At 38.9% G+C, this 25207-nt stretch overlaps 1 protein-coding gene and 1 long non-coding RNA gene across 14 annotated transcripts in view; both read right to left on the bottom strand.

Annotated features, from left to right (window-relative positions):
- The window catches only part of LOC138745969 (uncharacterized), a 34888-nt gene extending 25075 nt beyond the window's left edge, over nucleotides 1-9813 (bottom strand). For 2 of the 3 annotated variants that reach the window (XR_011346631.1, XR_011346630.1), the window contains exons 1-2: nucleotides 9728-9813; nucleotides 7442-7584 (exon numbers count right to left, since the gene is read on the bottom strand). This is a non-coding gene — a long non-coding RNA (uncharacterized lncRNA). The remainder of the gene's footprint in view (nucleotides 1-7441; nucleotides 7585-9727) is intronic. The other variant, XR_011346632.1, reaches the window with a different exon arrangement.
- The window catches only part of LOC138745963 (voltage-dependent L-type calcium channel subunit alpha-1C-like), a 488237-nt gene that overhangs the window by 401165 nt on the left and 61865 nt on the right, over nucleotides 1-25207 (bottom strand). The window lies entirely within an intron of this gene.

The raw sequence follows: 25207 nt of genomic DNA, 5'->3' as shown, positions 1-25207 counted from the left end.
TTCTATAACAGCAGAACATCAATTAACCTGGAAACTGTTCAAAAATAGCTTTCATCTGGATTAATTTTATGGACAACCTTTATCTAAAACATTAACAATATTTAAGCATATTAAATGAGAAGAAAATGGAGCATAAAACATCCAAATGGAATGAAAGATATTGTTCTTGTCCACTATGCAAGAATAGCATTGCATTTCATCAATGTTCAACAGTATTTACGGGATAGAATATGTTCGAAAACATGAAAGCTTTCAATTTCAGACTTTCTTCTATTCTTCCAGCTGATACTACTCAGTTTTACTAAATGTTCATGACAGGTTTTCAAAATTATCCTTGCAAAAGAAAATAAATTACTTGATCATAAACTTCTAAAAACAGAATACATTTCATCTCTACTCTAAACTTCAGCATAAAACAATGCAAACCTCTGCAGTAATCCAATTCTCACTACCCTTTGCCCTCAAGAGATTGGTTTTAAAAACCAAACTGCTGAAGGAACTCATCAGCACAAGTTGCATTTCAAAAAGTGTGGGGAGGATGGAAAAGGTTCCGCTAATCCTTCAGGACTAATGAAGACTCTATTTTGTATTGCATCGGAAACCAAACAAGGTAGAAGTGCATTTCCTGAAATGCTTGCTTGTGGGCCTGGTGAAATGGTTACCTTTGTGTGGCTGTATCAAGTTATTCATAACCCTTGAATGATTCAAGATTACTTTATTGTCATGTAATAGCACAAATCATGTAATATTACACAAAATTGCCATCTGCCTACTGAGAGGCAGGCAAAAAGTTAATAATTTTTAAAAATAATTTGTTATTTTTCACACTATGAACCATATTAATCAAAATACACACAAACATTTCCCTCTTGAATATACACAGTGTCATTTTATCCCCTTTTTCCCCCTTCCCTCCCTCCCACCCCCCTCCCAACCCATTAAACAATGTCATCACACAATGAAAATAAACTAGAAAATAGGGGCATCAACTTTTACACATTGGGTCAGTTCATTTAGTCTTCTTCTTATTCTATTATTTTAGGGGGTGGAGGTCTGCGGTAGGCCCTCTCTGTTATGTTCCATTTACGGTTCCCAAATTTGTTCAAATAATGTGACTTTATTTTTTAAATTATGTTATTTTTTCCAATGGAATACATTTATTTATTTCCATGTACCATTGCTGTACTCTCAGGCTCTCCTCTGATTTCCAGGTTGACATTATACATTTTTTTGCGGCAGCTAAGACTATCATAACAAATCTTTTTTGTGCTTCATCCAGTTAGAGGCCTAATTCTTTACTTCTATATTACTTAGAAGAAAGATCTCTAGATTTTTTGGTATGTTGCTTTTTGTGATTTTGTTTAATACCTGATTTAGATCTTCCCAAAACTTTTCCACTTTCTCACATGCCCAAATTGCATGCACTGTTGTTCCAGTTTCCTTCTTACAGTGAAAACATCTAACTGATAATGTTGGGTCCCATTTATTTAACTTTTGGGGCATGATTTAGTGTCACTAGGCATCCCTTACAGTTCAAGAGAAAGAGAAGCAAAAGAGAGTCTCTTCAGAGTCAATGAGTGCCCAGAGGCTGCAACTCCTGGAGACTGCTCCCGAGTACAGACCCATGGTTACAGGATTTTAGTTTAAAAACACTGTCACTCCTCTAACAAGCTGTTTAAAGACTGTATGGAGCTGCCAGCATTAGGACAGGGCAGTTGAACTCTTCAAAGCAGCCCTGTGTCTCTGTGATGATTCGCATTGTCCCCAGTATTGCAAAGAATGGATCTGCCCACATTGTCAGAAAATGCTCCATTCAGTTGCACTATGCCATATCACTCGTCCCTTGTCAAAACTGCCAATCAAATGTTGGCCTGCATGGCAAGTTACAGACATGCTGTTAACAAAGTCAAAGCATTATACTCACTTCCAACTCCTCTCTTCTGGTAAAGGAAATAATTAGGGAAGGTTAGTAATTAGTAGATTACTAACCCAGGTCTTATCTACTTTATCAAGACTAAAATTGAACAGGTGAACATTCATAAAGGGGAAAAGAAGCTGGAGAAGAGGCTGAGGGGTGATAAAACATAAGGCAGAAGGACAGAGTTGAAGAGACAAGAAGAGAGAAACTATTGGGAAGGATTGGGGTAAAGGACAGAGACAGAAAAAAAAGAGTAGGTAAAGTAAAGATGGAAACAATGACACAAACAAACAGTGGGTAGAATATGAAAATCAGAGGAACTCTGTCCATGTTCTGCCTGTTGGATGGTGATCAAGGGCAGAAGTACAAGAAATGGAAGAGATATGGGTGCTGGCTTTATCAATAACAGTGAGAAGAATCACATTTATTTAAGAATGACAATATTTCACATGTCCTGGAGTAGAAAGCAGTTTTGCCATGTTACATTTCAGTGGGACATTTAAGTGACTGGTTTTAATGGTAAATTAGGAAGGTTATGCTTTGTCCCAGTCAATTTGAAGTTTCATGAACAATGATTGAAAGGAAAATGATTTGCTGCAAAGCATATGACTGTTATCTGCTCTAACTTTTAAATGTTTAACTCATTTCAGTTTTGCCATGTACGAAGAGGAACAATGGAGGTAGTTGTGAGATTCAGTTGGTTTTTAGTAGATAATAGTGGATAGTTTGCCTCCAAAATGGAGACGAGATGTCAAAGAAGGGGAGAGCCATATCAGAAACAGACCAGGTAAATTTAGTTCAGGTGGAAGTTGGCAGTGAATTCAATATAATTGTCAAGTTCTGCAAGGGCACAGGAGGTAGTGCCAATGCAGTCACTGATGTTGAAATAGTTGTGAAGTGGTGTTCAAGTACTATTGAAGAAAAAGGCAGGCAGAGCCTTTACGTGCGCTCAAGGCCACACTGTGGATCTGGAGGAAATAGAAAGAGTCAAAGGAGAAGTGAGAGGACAACTTCTACAAGGAGAACTGTTAAATGATGGAAAGTGAACAACTCCGTGGTTCAAAAAGGGGCATTCCTGATGGGGTGACAGGGATTAGATCCACAAAAGGATTTTTGGAATTCTTCAGCAGTGGAAAGGCAATGTACAGTGTGTCTGCATTTTCTTGCTCCAAACACTGTGCAGCATATTTTAGCCAGTGTGGTCTGTGAGAAAAAAAAATGTTGGAGATATTAGTCAGTTGGTTGAAACCTAAAGAAGTGTCAGCTCGATGAGTAAGGGGCAGTATAAAAGGAATCATTAGAACGTTTTGATTAATCTAAGTGACAGTGATGGAGGAATAATAAAGATTGCAGCTCTAAGACTTTAGTTAAAATAGCTTATGCAGTTTCCTGTTAATGACTATTCACTTTGTAGCAATATAATTTTTCTGAATTTCTGTCATCAATACCAAATAATTTGAAAATAATATTTAGGGTTAATCAGCCCACAAGAAAAGCAACGACGACACCAAAACAAATTAGTGAATGATCCAGGACAAGTTTGCTTTCAATCAAAGTTCAAGTTTCCAATCTGCACATTTAAGTTACCTTGTCAAAAATTTACAAATTCTCCGTATTTGAAATTTAATGTATTTATATTCTCATATCATTGCTTTAAGTTTAGTAACTCCATGCCAGTATCTCAGTCTTGTCACATTATTACACTTTCATAACAAGATTACAGGAAAAATATTCAACTGATTGAAACTTTGTTGAGAAACTTCAACCAGTGTAGCGCGCTTGCCCATAAATGGAACTAGTTTCTTTCAGGATGTGACGTTAATGATTTCCAATTGATTTTACCATGCAGAAATTTAACACAGACAAGGGGAAAATGCTATTATTTTGTACAATGTACAACTTTCTTTTTCCATAACTGTCAGTTTTCTCTCCGGTACTGACTAAAATAGAAATACATGATATCACTCACAAAGTTTCTAAACTCTTTATAGGCTCTTTTACCTCCTTTGTAATATAGGGCAGCCAACCCAAGAGTAAAAAACAAATGAGGATACATGACCCAGAAATAAATCTTAATCTATTCAAAAAAATGCTAAATAATAATGGACAGCTTCAGATGGGCATTAAATTCTCATATTCATGGAAAATAGGAAGATTCTCTGTACTTAATCTGTTCATTTGTATTTTCCAGTTACTTGGCATTACACATAAATTTAAAGTTCAGATTTATTGTCAGAGTACATAAATGACATTACATACAACCCTGAGATTCTTTTTCTTACAGGCCAGGAAGAATTTCTACTTATTGGTAGTCCAAGACACTGTATTAAAGAAAAAGGTACGTTTCCAAAAGAGAGAAATGTTATCAAAAAAGAAATGTAAAAAACACTGATGGTACAATACAGAAAATAAATATTCAGTAATAAATTGTGTGCAAAGTAAGTCCTTAAATGAGTCTCTGAGTTTGTTGTTGAGGAGTCTGATGGTGGAGGGGTACCAACTGTTCCTGAACCTGGTGGCACGAGTCTTGTGGCATCTCTACCTCTTTCCTAATGGCAGCAACAAGAATAGAGCATGTCCTGGATAGCGTGGATCCTTAATGATTGGTGCTGCTCTCTGACAGCAGTGCTCTTTGTGGACGTTCTTGATGGTGGGGAGAGTTTTACCTGTGATGTCCTGGGCTGCATCTATTACCTTTTGCAGGGCTTTCACTTTAGAGATATTGGAGCCCCCATACCAGACAAAAAAAATGCAGCCAATCAGCACATTTTCCACAACACATCTGTAAAGGTTTGGCAAGGTTTCTGATGTCATGCCAAACCTCCATAAACTCCTGAGGAAGTAGAGGCACAAATGCATTTTCTTCACGATGACATTCATTCATATATTGGGTCCAGGAAAGGTCCTCAGACATAGTGACTCCTATGAATTTAACTTTGCTCACTCTCTCCACCTCTGATCTCCATTAAAATTTCAGAACATTTCAAGTTTTTATTTCTCTTTAGTAATGGAAAACACCATAGGAGTGGGCCATTTGTTACTTCATACATGGTCAGTCAATACAATTGCACCTAGTCCTTATCTCAATAGAATATTCCTGCTTTCTCCTCATTCCCATAGATTCCTAGACAAAAACAATGCATGCATTTATATCTTCTTCAGAATATATTTAGTGACAACATTCACAGCCTTCTGTGGCAGAGACTTCCACAAGTTCACTCATCTTTGAGTGAAGCCATATTTCCCCCATTTCGTGAATTGTGACACTTTTTCAAAACCTTCAGTGAAGGCAAACATCCTCCTGACATCCAGCCCATCGAGTCCAATCAGGATTTTACCCATTTCAATAACATTACTGCTTCTTCTTCTGAATTTTCACAAGTACCGGTCAGTCAATCCAATCTCTCCTTTTGTTACAATAACACCATCCCAACAGTCAGTCTGATGAATCTTTGTTGCCTTCTCTGTGGAAAGGATGTTGTTACTTTGGTAATCTGGCCAACATTGAATGCAATACTCCATAAGTGATCTCTCCAAGTTCCCAATTGATTGTATCAAGATACCCTTCTTCTTGTCAACAAATCTCTTACAATGAAGGCCAATATACAAATTGTCTTAACTGATTGTCATGCCTGCATATTTACCTTCAGTAACTGAAAGAACAGCCAAATCCCTACATACATCAACATTTCCCAATTTAACTCTATTTAAATAATTTTTTTTTAAAAAGTGATTAACTTCACATTTATCCATTTTGCATTCAATCAAAGTTCAAGTCTCCAATCTGCACATTCAACTTGTCCAAAAAGCCTCTTTACAACCTCATCACAACTTAGTGCGTCATGGCAAACTTAGAGATACCCATTGTAAGGTAAAACCATCATGAGATGGGACCGGAGAAGGAGTCACCCAGTACTAAGGAGTAACAGAATGCAGATGTGACCTTGTACACTCAAGATAAGCTTGGCACTAACAAGCTGATGAGCAGCAGACTAACAGTGAAGGGTAGCAACAGCTTATTCATTGGACAGTGTAATGGTATGATAATTTACTAAGTGCGTGTCCTGGGGTATAAAAAACACCACTTGCTGATATCGTTAGAATGCGCCTTCTCCAACTAACACTGTTAGTTGCAAGTGTTACAATCCGGTAATAAAGAACCTTGATTTCGACTCAGTCCGGTGTCTGACTCACTCATTCTCGAACAAAGCAGACCTAACACCATACAGTTCCTTCCTCCAAAATGAAATTCAGACTAAAGGCGACTTACAAGATAAACTATGCACCCATGAAAATGGAAGAACAGTGTGAATGTTATTGACAAGATAAAGATGTCAGATTTATCAGATTCCATCAAAGAGAAAAATGTAGTGTAGATTAATGAGAAAGGTGCCATGTTTTGCAGTTGGGAATCATACAGTAAAATGAGGAATTTGAAATGAAACACTGCTAGAAAGGACTTAAATCTCAATTTAGAGTGTTGAAGCAGCAAATTTTAGCTAATTGAACTGAAATATATTCACAAATTTTACCCAGTCAAGCATCACTGATATTGAATGCTCTCATTTCAGCACAGACCTGGACATTAAGGCAAAAAGAAAACTCACTAATCACATTGATCTTTAGGTTGTACCACGACCCCTAAAACAGAAGATACAATCTTATTCAGAATCCTGCACATGAGTAGGTGAGACATGGTTGGTTTTCTGCTATTGATATTAATTTCTTCTGGTCTAATGAAATGGAACATTTTGGCAATGATAGAAAAATCTGAGATAATGAAGTTGTCCATTATCTCAAACTCTAAAGTCATATTCAGGTTTGGATCAGATGATGTGTTCAAATTTTAAATTTAGGCAACAGGCCATGCCAGCCAATTTTTTTTTTTTTTTTACACCTAATTAACCTTCACACCCCCAGCACATTTTGAACAGTGGGAGGAAACTGGAGCCCCCGGGGAAAACCCACGCAGACATAAGGAGAACGCACAAACTCTTTGCGAAACTCAAACCACGCCCTAGGTCGCTGGTGCTGCACTAATTGCTAAGCCAACCATGCTGTCCCATCAGACAAGCACAGCATAATAAAAGCAACAAAACCATGACGCCTTGATTTTTAATTTTGAGATTGAGTATAGCAACAGGCCCTTCCAGCTCACGAGCCAATGCCGCCCAAATACAACACTTAACCTACAATGGCATGATATTCAATGACATTATACATCTTAAAACTATCATCACCCCAATTATCTTCCAATTAAACTGAATTGAGTTAAACATTTAAAAATTAGAGCAGATAACAGTCATATGCCTTGCAGCAAATCATTCTCCTTTCTATCATTGTTCGTGAAACTTCATACTGACTGGAACAAAGCATAAGCTTGCTAATTTACTATTAAAACCAGTCACTTAAATCTCCCACTGAAATGTAACATGGCAAAACTGCTGGGCCATCTACTAGATGCACAAATGACCTCCAGCACCTAGAACAAGGAAGAAATCAGATACACAGGAATCTGATTACCTCCAACTTCTCACTGTTGCAACCTAGACATACATTATTGTTCTATTTTTGTCCATGGGTCAAAATATTGAAATCCAAAATCTAATGCGAGAGCACATTCACCAGATTGATTGCAGCAGTTCACGTAGCTTCTCATCATCACCCTGTCGACAAGAAGAACAAGCAGCAATAAATGCTAGAGACTTGTCAATAAATAGTGACATGCTGAAAATTTGACGTTAAACTTTAATGTAAGTGAAGTGCATAATTGTCTATTCAGAGAGAAAAATAACAGTTTATTTTCATCTATTTACATAGAAATAAATGATCATGAGTCTATTTGTCATACATCTTGCAAATTTGAAGATAGAGTTGGAACACTATTTAGCTGTAGTTTCATGGGGGTACACCTTCCTGAGGAGTGCCAGTGTTGAGTGTGATTGTGGAAGATAAGTTGTTACCCATCTTCACTGATTGTGATCCTTTAGGCAGGAAGTTCAGGATCCAGTTGCAGAGAGGGGGGTACTGAGGCCTCAATCCTGAAGTTTGAGAATGGGTTTACTGGTTACATCCTTCATTAACACCATAATCTCCAATGAAGCTTAACATGCATGTTCTTGGCTGAGTGGAGACCTAGGGAAATTGCATCTGTCATAGATCTGTTTGGACTACAGGCAAATTGAAGGGGGTTGATGCTTCCTGGTAGGCTAGAGTTCATATGAGCCATGACCTGAACTTCATGATGGTGGATGTCAAACTACTGATTGGTTGACATTTAGGCCCATTATTATGATTTTCTTCAGTACTGGTGTGATGGTGGCCTTCTTGAAGCAAGTTCAATTTTATTATCATCATCTGACTGTACATGTACAACCCAGCAAAACAGCATTTCTCCAGACCATGGTACATGAACAAAAACTCATCACACTCTGCATAATGATCACATAATCAAAATAAATATAGATAAATATTTGGGATGATTTTCATGGTTCATTAATCTCACAGCCTGTGGGAAGACACCACTCCTCAGTCTGCCAGTCCTGATTTTGATGGTCATATACCACCTCCTTGATATTAGTGGGTTGAAAATACTGCTGGATCAAAAATCTTCTATAATTCCTTGAGCCCTATTTAGGCATCAATCCCAGTATATCTTGTGCATAGAGAAAGGGAGTCCCCATTGATCCCCTTGGCTGTTTTAATGATCCTCTGTGTAGACTTCCAGTCTGATGCTTTGCAGCGACCCTACCACAAAATGATTCAGCCAGTGGGGAATTTGGCCTGCTGGAGTAAGGTATCAAAGATGTCCATAAATATATCCCCATCCCCAGTTGATCTGTGATGGCTCTCAGGACACCATCTGTCCCAGTTGCTTTCTGTGGGTTCATCCACTGTAAGGCTGCCCTGACTTCAGCAACAGCGACCATGGATGTAACATCACTTGTAGTAATTGATGTTGATCTCATCTCTCTGTTGGCCCCCTGTTTGAAGCGAGCATAAAACATGTTTAGCTCATTGGAGACAAACAAGGAAGACTGCAGATTCTGGAAAACTGGATCAACACCCAAAATGCTGGTGGGACTCATCAGATCAGGCAGGATCCGTGGAAGGCAATACAGTGTTGTGCTGTTGCATCCTGAGCTGCTGGGCTTTGCTTAAGGATGCATTTCCTGCCTTAGTTGTTGGGTGCCTGTGATGTTCTCATGAGACTGGAGCTCATGCAGCAGCATCTCTTGACTTCTCCTTTGCCCTTTCAGAGCCTGTTCTTGGATTTCCCATACAGGGCTGGGTCTCCTGACTTGAATGCCACTAACCTGACTTGCAGCAGCAAGTTGACTTACTAGTTTATCCATGGTTTCCGATTAGTGAAACCACAAGTGTCATGCAAAAGATTGGTAGCTTCCTCATAATAATATTCCATCTGTTGAAATGTTTTTTTTTCCTGCATGTTCCAATTTGGCCTTTCCATTGCTCATGCATTATATGATCTGGAGTCTGACACTTCCAGTATTTCAGATTTATTGTCAGAGTACATACCTGACATCACATACAACCCTGAGATTCCTTTTTCCTGCAGGCACAGCAGAATTACCACTAATTAAAAACTGCACACAGCATATATATGTAAACAATGAACTGTAAGCAGATAACAAATGAAAACAAACTGACTGTGCAATACAAAGAGAATCAAAAAGAAAATCAATGAAATGCACAAGAGTCCTTCTGAGTTTGTCATTGAGGAGTCTGATGGTGGAGGGGTAGCAACTGTTCCTGAACCTGCTGGGGCAAATATTGTGGCACCCATACCTCTTTCCTGATGGCAGCAGTGAGAACAGGTGGTGTGGCTCCTGCTCTCCGATGGCAGCGTTCCCTATAGATGTACTCAATAGTGGGGAAGGCTTTGCCTATGATGTCCTGGGCTATGTCCACTACCTTTTGGAGAGCTTTACCCTCAGGGGTATTGGTGACCCCATAGCATACTGTGATGCAATTTGCCAGGCTTTATGATGTCATACCAACCACCTGAGGAAGTAGTGGAGCTACGTGCTTTCTTCATGATGCTATAAGTGTGTTGGGCCCAGGAAAGTTCTTCTGAGATAATGATTCCCAAGAACTTGAATTTTCTCATCCTCTACACCTCTGATCCTTTCCTTAAGTTGACAATCAGCTCCTTAGCTTTGATGACACTGAATTTAAGTTTATTGTTGGTGCACCATTCAGCCAAATTTTTCAATCTCCCCTTCTTTTATAGAACCTCCGACCATGTTATCATCAGCAAATTTGTAGATGGTGTTGTTGTCGTCCGAGTCACGCAGTCCTAGGTTTAAAGTGAGTAGAGCAGGTGGCTAAGACACTTTCCTTTGAAAAGGTAAAGGTTCCATTATTGTCACGTAATACTACATTTGGAATGTAGCATACATGAAATTCTTTAACCTTTGCTACTGCAAGGCAGACTTGTCACTTTGTCCAGTGCTACTCACAGAAACCTACATCTCCCCTCCAAATACTGACCAGACCAAAGCCTAATGGTGCTCCGGTACTGATGGAGATTGTGGAGGAGATGGTCTTACCAATCTTCACTGATTGTGGTCTGGAGAAAATCCAGGATCTAATTTACACAGTGGGGTGTTAACTCCAAAGACTTGGAGTTTGCTGATCAGTTTTGAGGGGATGATGGTGTTAAATGCCAAACTGTAGTCGATAAAGAACATCCTGATGTATGCATCATTGCTGTCCAGGTGTTCTAGGGCTTGGAGTAGCCAGTAGATGGCAGCCACTATAGATCTGTTACTATGATAGGTGAACTGGAATGGATCCACGTCACTGCTCAAACAGGAGCTGATATGTTTCATCACCAACCTTTCAAAACACTTCACTCTTGATGCAAGTGCTACTGGTCAATAGTCATTAAAGCAGGTTATTACACTCTACTTGCTTAACCTTCAGCCTGCAGTCCCCATCGCAAGGACCAAGCTCTCCATTTCATGATGTTCTACAGGATGCACAGACTGCAACAAATTATGTGGATCATCTTGGAGCATACAGCGCATCTCTGGACTGCTGTAGACAGTGAATTTTCAATTCAAATGATATTCTCCATTAGGGTCCTAAATGCCTTAATTGAATTGATGATCTGAAGTAATTGATGCATTTAATGATCACAAAAAACATGCATTGAGAGTTAAGTAAGGTCCAACACTTGCAACAAAGTTGTCAAAAAATATCTGCCAGAGGGTGCTCCCCAAGAATGTAGGAATGATATGATCTTCCCACAGAATTGGCACTGATTGTGAGAAAGTTCCCCTCATTCCACAATTTGCTCTTGCAAATCACAAATAGCTCCAGATTCTGAAGTTAACCCAAAATTGCCTGTAAACTGGCAGATTCACATACTCCTCACTGAAAGAAAAGAAGGAAAGCATAATCCAGGGACCTGCCTAATGCTGCAATGAGCAGTAATGTGAAAAATGGATAAGACCAAGACGGAGCTAGAAAATTAAGTATTAAATCAACTTTGCCCTCTAATAGGCAGAGCAGTCCAGCATATAACAAATTTTCACAATTCGTTATGACCCTTAAGGAATCCTGTTTCAATATTTTTTATTGGATTTTACAGAAATAGTACACAAAAAAAAGCCATTAATCAAAAGTAATATCTAAAAACAGAAAATGATTGTTATACAAGAAAAATAAAACTATTATATACAAATTCAATAATATAACAGTCGAACAAGAAAAGTGGTAAACATTTAGTTGCAACATAGGGCTAATTGAAAAAGATTTTAAAAAGTAACTATTATACTAAACTACAAATTCTACCCCCTTCCTTTCTGAAGTTACATAGTAAGTACATACAATTTCACCTCCATGAAAATAAATCACAAGCTCATGGAGCAAGTTCCAAGTGGCCTTATAAATTACAAAAATAGTCAATAAAAGGACCCAATAAACATAAAATTTAAATCTGTTACAGTCAAATTCTGATTTTTTTCTAAAGTTAGGCATGCCATCATATCAGATAGTCATTGAGTACAAGTAGGAGGGACAGCATCTTCCCATTTCATCAGTATTGAATGTCTAGCCATAAGAGAGGCAAATCAATTTTCTTAGGTATCAGATACACATTGAGAATTAAAGATAAGGTATGAAAGATATCCTCCCAAAAAAAATGGGAAGAGAGGAACAAGACCAAAACCTATGTAACAAAGTAGCTTCTTCAGTTTTACACCAAACACATTTCTAGGAAATGTTAGAGTATAATTTAGCAAATGTTGGGCACACACAGAGATGAATTTACCAATTTTAAGATAAAATCCCAGGTAGTATCCAAAATTGAAAATTGAAGATATTGCTCCCATAATTTTTAAATCTTGTCGAGGGAATCATCCCTAAATTTTAATAATAAATCATATAGAGCTGACATCAGCTTATTTTTTTATAAAATACTTCACCGTGAACCACGTCAGTAACAATATATACAGACATTCAGTGCTAATATATAGTGACATTTTCACTTCTCCCCCCTCTCATAACTTAAAGCAGATATCAGCTCCTTTTGATTCAATTTAAAATTATAGATCATCCTTATTGTATTTATAACAAGGTCCTGAGGAGATAGTTGTTCGAATGAGGGTAGATTATTATTATTAATAAACATATTTTGAAAAGATTGGATACCCAACTTAGGCCATTCACGAAAAGTCGAATTGTGCACAGAAGATGCAGAAAGTAGTATAGATCTAGCAAGTAAGACTAGGGTATGCAAAAAAAAAATTGAAACCAAATTCTCAAAGTATGCTTAACAACAAAATTATCATTTAATGTGGAAGAAAAAAGAAATTATGCATCGTATCGAAATAAGAGGGCATTTTTAGTAGAATTAAGTTCTAAATTAATCCAATTTTTAAATTTTTTTTTTATTTTTCACACTATGAAACATATTGACCAAAATACACATAAACATTTCCCTCTGGAATATACACAGTGTCATTTTCTCCCCTTTCCACCCCCCCCCCCCCCCCACTCCCTTCCACAAATGAAGCATCCATTCGGTCCTTATTGTTATGGACCATGGACTGTGGACTGTGGATGGCCATTATAACGGATGGATTTCTGGTAAGAACTCTTTACAACATGTGGTACAGCTGAGTGCTGACACGCCAATGCTTGGAACCTTCGAGAACAAAGGGAAAATCGAGCTGTGAAGCAGAGAGCAGCAGGTGAAGCAGCAGAATGACAGTTCAAAAGAGAGTATGTCAGTTTGAATAGCAGTTGGAGTGGCAGAGGGCAGCTGGAGAGCTTGCAAAATGCACATGCCTCATAAGTGAGGATTCATAAGTTTACTGCAACACAAGTCATTTCTCTCTCCAACATTCAATACTACACCTTTTGTTATCAATTAGAGAACTGAACTTGGACATTGAACTTTAAGATTGAATTCTGTGGACTGTGTTTTTGGACTAATTTACTTGACTGACTGACCTGGGGCTTTTGGGGATCCTTTTTGAATATTGGGCACAGACTGGAATGATGTGGGTTTTTCACATATATTCCTTCTTTCTTTCTTTGGCTTAGCTTCACGGACGAAGATTTATGGAGGGGTATGTCCATGTCTGCTGCAGGCTCGTTGGTGACTGACAAGTCCGATGCGGGACAGGCAGGCACGGTTGCAGCGGTTACAGGGGAAAATTGGTGGGTTGGGGTTGGGTGTTGGGTTTTTCCTCCTTTGTCTTTTGTCAGTGAGGTGGGCTCTGCGGTCATCTTCAAAGGAGGTTGCTGCCCGCCGAACTGTGAGGCACCAAGATGCATGGTTGGAGGCGATATCAGCCCACTGGCGGTGGTCAATGTGGCAGGCACCAAGAGATTTCTTTAAGCAGTCCTTGTACCTCTTCTTTGGTGCACCTCTGTCTCGGTGACCAGTGGAGAGCTCGCCATATAACATGATCTTGGGAAGGCGATGGTCCTCCATTCTGGAGACGTGACCCAGCCAGCGCAGTTGAGTCTTCAGCAGCATGGATTCGATGCTTGCGGACTCTGCCAGCTCGAGTACTTCGATGTTGGTGATGAAGTCGCTCCAATGAATGTTGAGGATGGAGCGGAGACAGCGATGATGGAAGCGTTCTAGGAGCCGTAGGTGATGCCGGTAGAGGATCCATGATTCGGAGCCGAACAGGAGCGTGGGTATGACAACGGCTCTGTACACGCTGATCTTTGTGTGTTTCTTCAGGTGGTTGTTTTTCCAGACTCTTTTGTGTAGTCAAAGATATATATTTACATTATTTATAAATATATGATATCTGTATATTTTCTATAGATACTTATAATAGTTAATTGTGTTAAGACATTATATGGTTAATAAATATAGTTAAAATTTAACACTTTTGAACCATCTTCTTTTGCTGCTGGCTGAGACATAACATTATAATGAATACATCTAATATTAATGACCCTTAAGGAATCCAAGGCCACAGAGATGCTGATCTCTGGAGAGATTGAGGTAGGGACCAGTGCATCATCAGAAATTTAAGTACAGTATATGGCCCGCATTTCCATACTTCATTCGGGATCCCCAACTACAATTGTGGCATCTACAATTCATGGCCTGAAGCATTCCTACCCAGAAAGTGCATTAAACAGAATTATATATTGTAACAAGTTTCCATATGGAAATATGTTGATCGAGGTCAAGAAGTATTTTTGTAATGAGTGAAAGGAGTCTCCTTAAATTCGGCAGCAATCTCCAGTAGTTCAAGTTATCACCACTAGAGAGCAAATATCGTTTTGGAGATCTCCTATACATTTGATGTCATTAGCAGCTCTTCATGCATTGAAAACAGATAAGACATGCAAGTTTGTATTCTGACTGGAAAGTTGCAACCTGCAAATATCCATTCAAAGATGAAAATGCATTGCATCATAAAATTCAGTGCTAAAAAAGTTAATTTCTGGATGAATTCAAGATCTGAATGAATAACAACAGGATTAACAAAGCAAAAAAAACGTCGCTAATACATGCACAATCTTCACTGCAGAAACATAACCCCATGTAGATGTGACAGATTATGTTGTGTTTGGATTGTATATCAATATGTTTTGGGGAGATAAATTGGGGCAGGTTTTTTAAAAGAGTAGGTCACATACAAACATTTTAAAACAGATCTTATTTAAAATACTGGAGCTCTGTTCATTCTAGACATGTCAGCCCCAGAGCCTTTGCAAAAACTTTGGAGAGTGCCCAATTGATTGTTGTTTACAAAAAGGCAACAAATGAAAGAACGTCAGAGCCACTGACTGTCTGGAGTGGAACTTGCTATTCTAGGAGGGTCATGTGCAAGCAGAGAGAGTCAAACAGGCTTTCTCTTTGTGTGTGAGAAAGAGAGAGAGAGAGAGAGAGAGAGAGAGAGAGAGAGAGAGATCAGTTCTGCAGTTTTATAGTCAGCAGCAGGGACTGGAACAGGACAAGCTTTTAAGCTTGTGGAAAAACCCCATTTGGAAGACAGATTGTGAGTGCTTAGTTCAGTCTGGTCAAAGCCCTTGTAGTTCACACAAGAGGAGAGGAGGAGAGGACTGGCTGCCTAATGCTTCACTTGAAATAAGTGAAACAAAAAGGAACTCTGTGGTGACCTGAAAGAAAGATTATCATCTGGAGAACCCTCAGGGGGAAAGTTTCTTCGGCAAGAAACTGAAGTGGCTGATTAAAAAGGAATCAGTTGTGGGAGTTCAGCATACAACAAATCTCTCTCTGAAAACCGACAAGAACCTTCCTGAGCAGTAACAATTTACCTTTTAAGAACCAAAGCCTGGTGAACTGTATAAATGTTAAATTCTGTGCACAGTGTAAGAATTGCCTGCAACCAGTGAACTTGGAGGAATGAGATGAACTTATATACACATTACATACATGTGCACTTAGAATTAGAAGGGGGGTTAAGTTGGGTTAGTTAAGTTAATAGTGATAAGTTAAAGTTTGATTCTATTTTCATCTTTAAAGATAATTAAAAGCAACTTTTGTTTAAGTAACCATTTGTCTTGGTGAATATCTATTGCTGCTGGGTTTTGGGGTCCTCTGGATTCATAACAGACTTCAAAACTGGCAGGATTCAAGTAAACAGATATTGACAGTGTTTTAGCATAATTACATAAGCCTACTTTATATCCTTAAGTTGTCAACTATTTAGGGACATCCTAGCTCAGTATTCTTTGTGTTATCATCTTCACAATTTTTTTTTTAAAAGACAAACACTGGGACCCACAAACACCAATAAATGAACCAGTAATTTGTTTTGGCATTTTATGTGGTATACACATTGTATGGAATAGAAATAAATTAATCAGATTATGTTTAAAGAAAGAAAAATCAATAAAGAAAATCAACTTCTCAGAGGATTTCCTTTGAGCCAATACAAGTTCTATTCTTAGATCATCACTTTTCCCTAACTATCAATATCGACACCTGAAATAGAAATTAAAGAAGGCCTTTGATGTGGACTTTCTGCCTCTGAGTGAACTGGTAAGAATGGAACCAGATAACTGTAATGTCCTTTTGCTGGGCAAAGGTAAAGGGGAGTTATAACAGAATGGCAAGGTCAATAAATGAAAGGCCACAAACGTAAAAATGAGAGGGTATGGGTTACCTTCGTCAAACTCACTCATTAATGCATTAACTCTGGTAAAAGCAGTTTTTAACAAGATGTCAGAGATGAAAAATTCAAATAGGGAGTGCCATATCAGTAGAACGAGATACTCACACCAAATGTAGTTCCCAAAGACTACTTGAGAGCAGAGTTTGAAGGTGTGGTGCGGCGTAGTAATTTGCAGTGATAGACAAGTCAACATTTTTAATTACATATAAAACAAAGTGGATGATAATACCAGATTTATAATGCACCAGAGGAGAGAAACTTGAACTCCATCTGCTAAAATAGAGGAGACTGTTGCATATTGAATAGTTCAATATGAATGATCAGGAGAGCATAAAATGGTTCTCAGGGTAAATTAACTTGAGAGAGCAAAGAATAAATTTTTGACATTTATTATTGAGACAAAATGAGGCAGAGAGAGGACGACACTTAATGCAAATCAATAAAACTGGAGGTTATATTTGTATCCAAAAATGCAGCTAGTTAAGTCATTAACAAACCATAAGACACAAATAAAGTCAGAAACAAATTAGAGCACTTCCATCAGATACACTCATGTTCCTTTGTGCATGACCCAAAATCTTGTACTGGCAAAGAATTTAGCTGTTAGCAGCAGTGCTCTCAGCTGCTTCTGCATTGAGATTGTAGACTCCCCAATGGAGACTAATGGGACAGTTCAGACTTGCATAAACCTCCAAGCTATCAGGTGTTAACTTACATTTGGTTCAAATACCAGCCTCTATTGAAATTGATGTACCATAATAGTTAGCTTTTTAAATTTGTTTAAATTCGCATGATATTATTTAGTGTTTTAATTTTTTTTAAAAAACAAAAAGTCCAGTTAAGTTATTTTTAAGATTTGAGTAACAATTTTGATAGCCATTGAGTCTAGGGCAGGACCTGTTAAGCAATTAAAGCCATTTATGCTCAGAGGAGACCACTGATGTACGAGGAGGAGCTTGCCTCTCAGCCGCAGGTGGGATGAAATAGCATAACCCAAGGGCAGAGAGCCAATAATTTCAAGGTGAACAGGTCTACCCAATATGCTTGAAATCTAGTAAGAAATGTGCTTCATCAGATATTCCCATGGAAAAGATTCATCAGAATCAGAATTTATTGTCATGAACGAGTCCTGAAATTCGGTGGTTTTGCAGCAGCGTCGCATAACCATCTTACAATATTACTATAAATAAAAAAAAACAAATAGCAGTGCGCAAAAAGTAAGGCAGTGTCTTTGGTTCAATTATTGAGGAATCTGATGGCAGCGGGGAAGACGTGGTCTGTGTACCATTAAGTGCTCATCTATAGGCTCCTGTTCCTTTTCCCCAAAGGAAGCAGAGTGAAGAGGGCCTGGCCTGGGTGGTGGGGGTCTTTGAAGATAGAGGCTGCTTTTTTAAGACACCGTCTTATGTAGATGTCCTTGATGGAGTGAGGTCTGGTGCCCGTGATGACACAGGACAAGCTAACATCCTTCTAGAGTTTATTCTCATCATGAGAGTTGGCACCTCTGTACCAGGCAGTGATACAACTCACCAGAATGCTCTCCAGTGTACACCTGTAGAAGTTTGAGAGTTTTCGGTGACATAGCATATCTCCTCAAACACCTCCTAAAGTATATCCACTGGCGAGCCTTCTTTGTGATTGCATCAATGTGGAGGCTCCAGGACAGATCCTCGGAGATGTTGACACCCTGGAATTTGAAGTTCTTGACCCTCTCCGCCACTGACCAGTTTTTAATGAAAAGGTGCCTTTCTGCATTGTGTCACATGTTGCATGCATTTAACTTTAGAGTGATTTCTAGATAAAAATGAATTGGCAGCGAACCCTATGTTGCCATTAGATTCACTGTCGTTAGGGAAACCATTGTTGCCAGGCAACTAGGAAGAGTGCAAATTTGATTTGTAATTTTTTTTGGAGAATGCCAATTGTTTCCTTAATTTTAAAAGTGAGAAATAACCCTTTAGAATGCAAACATCAAAAATGATGAACCTCACTTAATTAAATTCCATACAAAAATTGATAATTTTGTATATCAAAGTAAAATTCATTCTTTGCACTATATCAAAATATCAACAGAAAGTTCAAGTTATGATGCGAGTTATATTTCTCCCTTTGGCTTTTGGTGTTTTACAGGACCAAAATATTTCCAGGCTGGCATGAAAAATTTTAACCCATGGATTCATCAATTACTGTCACAGTCATTCAGAATGCCTTTTCTAACAGTATACTCTGAGATCAGATTTTATTAGTACAAAAATATGTCCTCTCAAAACTAATTTTACAAATATTTTTAAGAAAATTATAGGTAATTCAAAAATGATCTGAATTCTTGAAGGTCCATAAAAATCCAAGATGGCTGATATCTAGAGGCTGGTGGAGAAACTAGCCTCACTTGGACTCAGCACCCCTCTCTGTAATTGGATCCTGGTCACTAACAAAATATTGGGCGCCGTCATGCAGAGAACTGGCACACCTCAGGGCTATGTTGTCAACCCACTCCTGTTGACGCTACTGACCCATGACTGCAATGCCAGATCCAGCTCCAACAGTGGCATCAAGTTCGTAAATGACACTACAGTAGTCAGCCTCATCAGCAACAATGATGAGTCGCACTACAGAGAAGAGGTAGAAAGTCTCATGATATGGTGCAAGAGTAACAATCAGGTCTCAACCTGGACAAGATGAAGGAGATGATAGTGGACTTCAGGAGGACCAGGAATGACAACCCTCCACTACACATCAACATCTCTGTAGTAGAGAGTAGAGAGCACCGTTCCTTAGAGTTCACTTAATTAGTGACCTATTGTGGAGATTCAACATCTCCTCACTTGTCAGGGAGGTGCAATAGCAACAGCACTTCCTGAGAAGACTGAAATGGGCAAGGTTACTGCCACCATTATGTCAACCTTCTATAAGATATCCATCAAGAGCATCCTGGCTGGTTGCATCACAATGTAGTATGGTTGACGCAGAGAACTGGATAGGAGGTCAATCCACAGGACATAAAAGTGGCAGAGAGGATCACTATAGTAATGTGATCTATGGGGATCATTGTCTGAAGAGAGTGTGCAAAATCATTGAGGACTCCTTCCACCCTCCACACATCTTTCAGCTGCTCCCATAGGGAGCATCAGAGCCAACAACACCAGGCTGAGGGACAGCTTCTTCCCAGGGCAGTGAGAATGCTGAATGACCAAAGGAACTGCTCACACTAACCATCTCAGACTCTCATTTGTTCAAAACAATCTTTATCTATTTTTATAGATATACTGTAATACTTGTCCTGCATATGTATTGTTTGCCTGTATGTCTGGTTGTAGGTCTGCATGTTTTGAATCAAGGACCGGAGAACGCGGTTTCATCAGGTTGTACTTGTACAATCAGATGACAATAAACTTGATTTGACTAATCCTCTATCTAAATATTAATCTGAAAACTTGATACCCAAATACCATACTTTCAGATAGAGTTAGAGCATCAAAATCATTTCCAACTTTTCACCAAAATTGAAGCTCCAACAGCAACCAATTTAAGCAAATTTGTGTATAGCAGGCTCTCATAAACAATTGTCACCATGACATTAATCTTAATTCCCTATTCCCATTTTCTACTTTACTTCACCCATCAGACATCCATATTCAATTGTTTATTACTACATCTTCAAACATCACCAAGCTTTTACTTCATTTTGGAGTTTATTGTTTCTCAATTTATTACATCTGATACCACTGTATGAAGCCCAATATTCACAATCCTTTATTGCATAACTATTCAGTCTATTCAACAACACATGTACAATACAAAATTAAATAAAGGACTAAAGGCTTGGTGGGGGCGAGGAGGGCCAAGAACAAAGGATAGTGAAAAAGGATTGTTAAGAGTTCAAAAATATTATTCTTTTTTTAAAATGTGAATTCGAGCCCATGCTGCCCAATTAACCTACAACTCCCTGTACGTTTTGAACAGTGGAAGGAAACCAGAGCCCCTGGGGGAAACAACACAGACACAGGGAGAACGTACAAACTCCTCACACAACGCAGAATTCAAATCCCAGTCCTAATCCCTGGCGCTGTAATAGCATTTTGCTAACCACACTGCCTCCCACCCAAGAGGGGTGTTAGAAGGTCAGGTAAGTTGAGGCAGAGTCAATTCTTTCATTTAAGAGGAAGCTTGATATATACATGGATAAGAGGGGATTGGAGGGTTATGGGTGGAGAATAGGCAGGGGGATCTAACGGAGTTGTTTGAGTGAACTGGCGTGGACTTGAAGGGCCGAAATGGCCTGTTTCCATGCCATAAACTATTATATGGTTATATGAATTAAATGGAAAGATGAGAATCTTAAAATTTGGGGAACTGGGAAATAAATGTAGTAAAGACAGATGAAGAATGCAGATGGCAGATTCTTCAATGAACTCATCTATTCAGAAAATGGAGAACTGGAGGATAGTCAGGAGATACTAGAAACTAATTCGGGAGGTGGCAAATGTATACACGAGTGATTCAGTTGTGAATTAGCTGTTTTAGAAGGGCAACATTATAAAGATAGGAGTCCCTGATACTTCCAATGAAAGGATATAAAATTGGGAGCTCAGCTCTGGATTGAGCAAAACCAAGATTGAACACAGACTGGTTCATATAAGTCAGTAGCCTGGAAAGGAAATGGAGCAATTAATTGGCAGGACCACACTTTTCTTCATGACCTGACTGACACTCATTCTGGTGGATACTGGCCATACAAACTGAAAACTCAGGGAATTGACTGAGGTGTAAAGCTGTGCAAAATCAGCAGGCTCCTGCACAAAAATTCCCTGCATGTGAATGATGTCAGCAAAGGATGACATGGTAGTGAGGAAGATGAGAAATGTATAGGGAATATCATTGTCCTTCAACATACATGAACCAGTGAAAAACAATTCTTCAGATTCCACAATTTGATGAATGAAAATTTTAAATAAACTATTATTAAAATACTTGGATCAAGAGGAAAATGCTTTCACTTGCATTCATGTAAAAAGTTTGAAAGAATTTATAGCCAAGAGTTATTCTTGATGTACATCCCTCACCACCCCCACTCTAACTGATCTTTCCAGTTTTAAATTTAGAACATAAAAAAGTGGGACAACATCAAAAATAGTCAAAAACGCAGCTTGAAGAGTGCAGCCTCATTCAATTTGCCAAACAGTAAACAGTCAGAGCACTAGAGAAATTCAAACACGTTTTGTTTTCCCACCTGCAGTAATTTTTTCCCCACATGGAAATTCACTATGGACTACATAATTAGCTGAACACTACTCTGATGTGCACCCATTTAATATTTTAGTAAAGCGGTCCTTCATTTGGACTTCCTTTAAGAAAACAAAAACATAAAGGTGATAAAAGATGGACATACCCTGCCTGTCGGACAGAGACTTGAGGTATTCTGCAAGGATCTGTTCCTGAATCCCTGTTATTTGTGATTTTTATGGATGAAGTGGATGAGTGGATCAGTAAAACTGCAGATAGCATGAAGGTTAGAGATGTTGTGGATAATGTTGAAGCTGTTGGTTACAACATTATATAGGCAGGATGCAGACTGAGCTGTTTTGCCTCATTTCTGTAAACTCTGTCTGCTTCCCCAATTAAATACAGATGCAAAAAAGTCTATTTTATATATCCCCCATCTCTTTTACTCCATGTATAAATGACCATTTTGGTCATCAATAGGACCAATTTTTTCCCCTGCTATTTTAAATTTAGACATACAGCATGGCAACAGGCACATTTGGGCACACAAGCCTGTGCCGCCCAATTACACCCAATTCACCTACAACCCTGGTACATTTTGAAGGGTGGGAGGAAACTGGACCCCCTGGAGAAAACCTGCACAGACACAGAGAGAATGTATAAGCTCCTTGCAGATAACATAGGATTTGAACCCCAGTCTCAATCGCTAACCATGGTTCTCCTATCTTTTTGCTCTTAATATATCTAGAGAAGTCATTGGAATTTTTCTTCATTCTGTCTGCCAAAGCCATCTCATGTTTTATTTTAGCCCGTTCAGTATTTCCTTAGATTTCTTATAGTCCTTGAGTACCATTTTTGTTCCTTGTTGCCTGTACCCACTTTGCATCTTTTTTTTTCTTCTTAACCAGGGTTATTTTTACCTTTAATTTTGACAGAAACATTAAAATTTCACCTTTGAAGACTTCACTTACCAAATACACATTTACCAGGAAGCAACTGATCCCAGTCCTTTCTCCAATTTAAAATTTCAACCTGAGCACAAGACCTATCCTTTTCCATAATTATCTTGAAACCAATGGCATAATTATTCCTAGACACTCGCATCATCTGCCCATCACTCCCTACCACTTCGAAGACAATTGAATTCCTGAACATTGAGCTGCCAATCCTGCCTCTCCTGCAACCAAGTCTCACTAATGCTACAATATCAGGTGCTGATCTATGCTCTAAGCTCACTCACCTTTCCTGCAATTCTTCTTGCATTGAAATCGACACAACTCAGAACATTATTCCAACCAAGGTCAACCTTTCTATTTCGGTCTTCACCCACAGGCTTGAAAACATCATAATCTAGCAAGACTTCACTATCTGCTCTGGTTCCCATCCCCCTGAAAGTTAAGTTTAAATCCCCTGGAAGTACAACCAAACCTTCCTGCAAGGATATTGATCCTCCTCGAGTTCTGATGACCTTCTCTACCATGGAAGAGTGGCCAATGAAAAACAATCTGAAGCCCAATCTAATAAATTTATTGGTGTTACTTTAAATATACAGAATAATGGAAATTATGGAATCAAGGAAACCATATTTTGGTGCCATAATGGCCTAATTTCTGGCTTCATGCAGGACCTGTTCTTTTGTTATCCCTTTACATAAATTTAATAGAAGTTATACATTTTAGTGGGAAATAATCTATCACAGAAACACAAATATAAATACAACAAATCAGTAATCGATGCTATCACCTTCTATATCTGTAATTATGTATTCTGGAAATTTGCAGATACAATTATTCAAATAATGAACACATTATATATATTTTACATAACCCTGGCACTATCAAAGTGAAAGTAGCAGTAAACAACCACACAATCTGCACTGCTAGCAAGAAAGATCAAAACTGATCCTGCTGCTCTAGTCTACTCTCCCATCAAATTTCAAGTTCTCTCCAGTTATATTTATCAATTTCAGCACTGAACATCATCAACAGCCCTTGAGGTAGGGAATTCTAAAGACTTAGAGTCCATTGCATAATTTCCCCTCAGTCCTAATCTTCATCTCAGAACCATGGCTCTTATTTGTAGATTCATCAATCAGCCTTCCTATCAACTGTTCACAGTATCTACGTCCCTATAAGAAACTTTGAATTCTTCTGAGGACCAGTGAATACAAGGGAATCATACTCAATGTCTTCTGTGGGTTAACCTGCCCAATTTGTGCATTTCAATTCTGTACATTTTACTTCACCGTAGCACCTGAATAAAACCACAAAGCCAAACACAGTCTGCTGGAGGAACTCAGCAGGTCAAGAAGTACCAGTGGGAGGAAATAAAATGGTCAATGCATCAAGCCAAACTCTTCATCCGGATTGAGGAAAGTTAGTACAGAAGCAGTGTAAAGTGGACATAGTAGGAGGGGCTAGACAAAGGCCCTACAAGGGATTGGCAATCTAGGCAGAGATGGAAACATGATGGACAGGGAGAAGACTGGCAAGGGAGAGAGAGATGCAATATAAACAAACAGGCTAAGGGGCCAGGTGGAGGAAGATGTGTCCTACAAGGTGGAGTGGATGATGAGAAGAGAAAGAACACCAGTGTTGGAATCTGAAATGATAATAGAGACTAGATGGAACAATGGGGGGGGGGGGGTTTGTAGAGAAATAAGGGGTAGAATCCAGTGGGGAGAGGGAGGGATGAAAACAAAAGAGCAGGGACAAGAATAGGTGTGGACTGGGTGGGGGCAATTGGGAAATGGGATGAAAAAATGTGAAGGATTTTCCAATCCTTCCCCCCCACCCCTCATTTTTCCCTACTTCCCAACCACTCCCACCCACCCATCTCCCATCCTCATCCTCCATTTCTTTGGTTTCATCCTACCCATCCTAATCTCCCCTTTGGATTCTTCTGCTCTCTCCATGGCTCCCCTTCAATTCTAGTTCTATTTGGTCTCTCTTTATACATCAATTGTCACCTTCTCTGACCAAATTTCAGCACTAGAAACCTTTGTCTTCTGATTATCTGCTCCACCCTGTACGATTCAACTTCCTCCACCTGACCCTTTTGTTTTTCTTCTCTCCTTTATCTGGCATCTGCCAGTTTATCACATTTCACCACTGCCTGGCTCAACAATCCCATGTGGCCCCAGCTTTACCCCTCCTACCTTGCCCACTTTACACAGCTTCAGTCCCAACTTTCCTCAGTCCTGATGTGGGCCGAAAGGTCAACCATTCTTTTTGTCGCACTGCTTGACTCGCTGATCTATTCCAGCAGATTGCATTTGGCTTCTGATTCTAGCAGCAGCAGATTCTGGTGTTCAAAATTCAAATTTATTGTCAAACAATGTCATCTCTTTCCAGAATATATAACGATCCCATGTGTGCCCTCAAGTTTCAACCTTTGCAACCCCAGTCCCTTCCATTGGGAT

The sequence above is a fragment of the Narcine bancroftii genome, chromosome 11, assembly GCF_036971445.1.
Source record: "Narcine bancroftii isolate sNarBan1 chromosome 11, sNarBan1.hap1, whole genome shotgun sequence".
Taxonomy (NCBI): Eukaryota; Metazoa; Chordata; class Chondrichthyes; order Torpediniformes; family Narcinidae; genus Narcine; species Narcine bancroftii.
The sequence above is the reverse complement of the archived record's forward strand: the minus strand, read 5'-3'. Positions and strand labels throughout refer to the sequence as shown.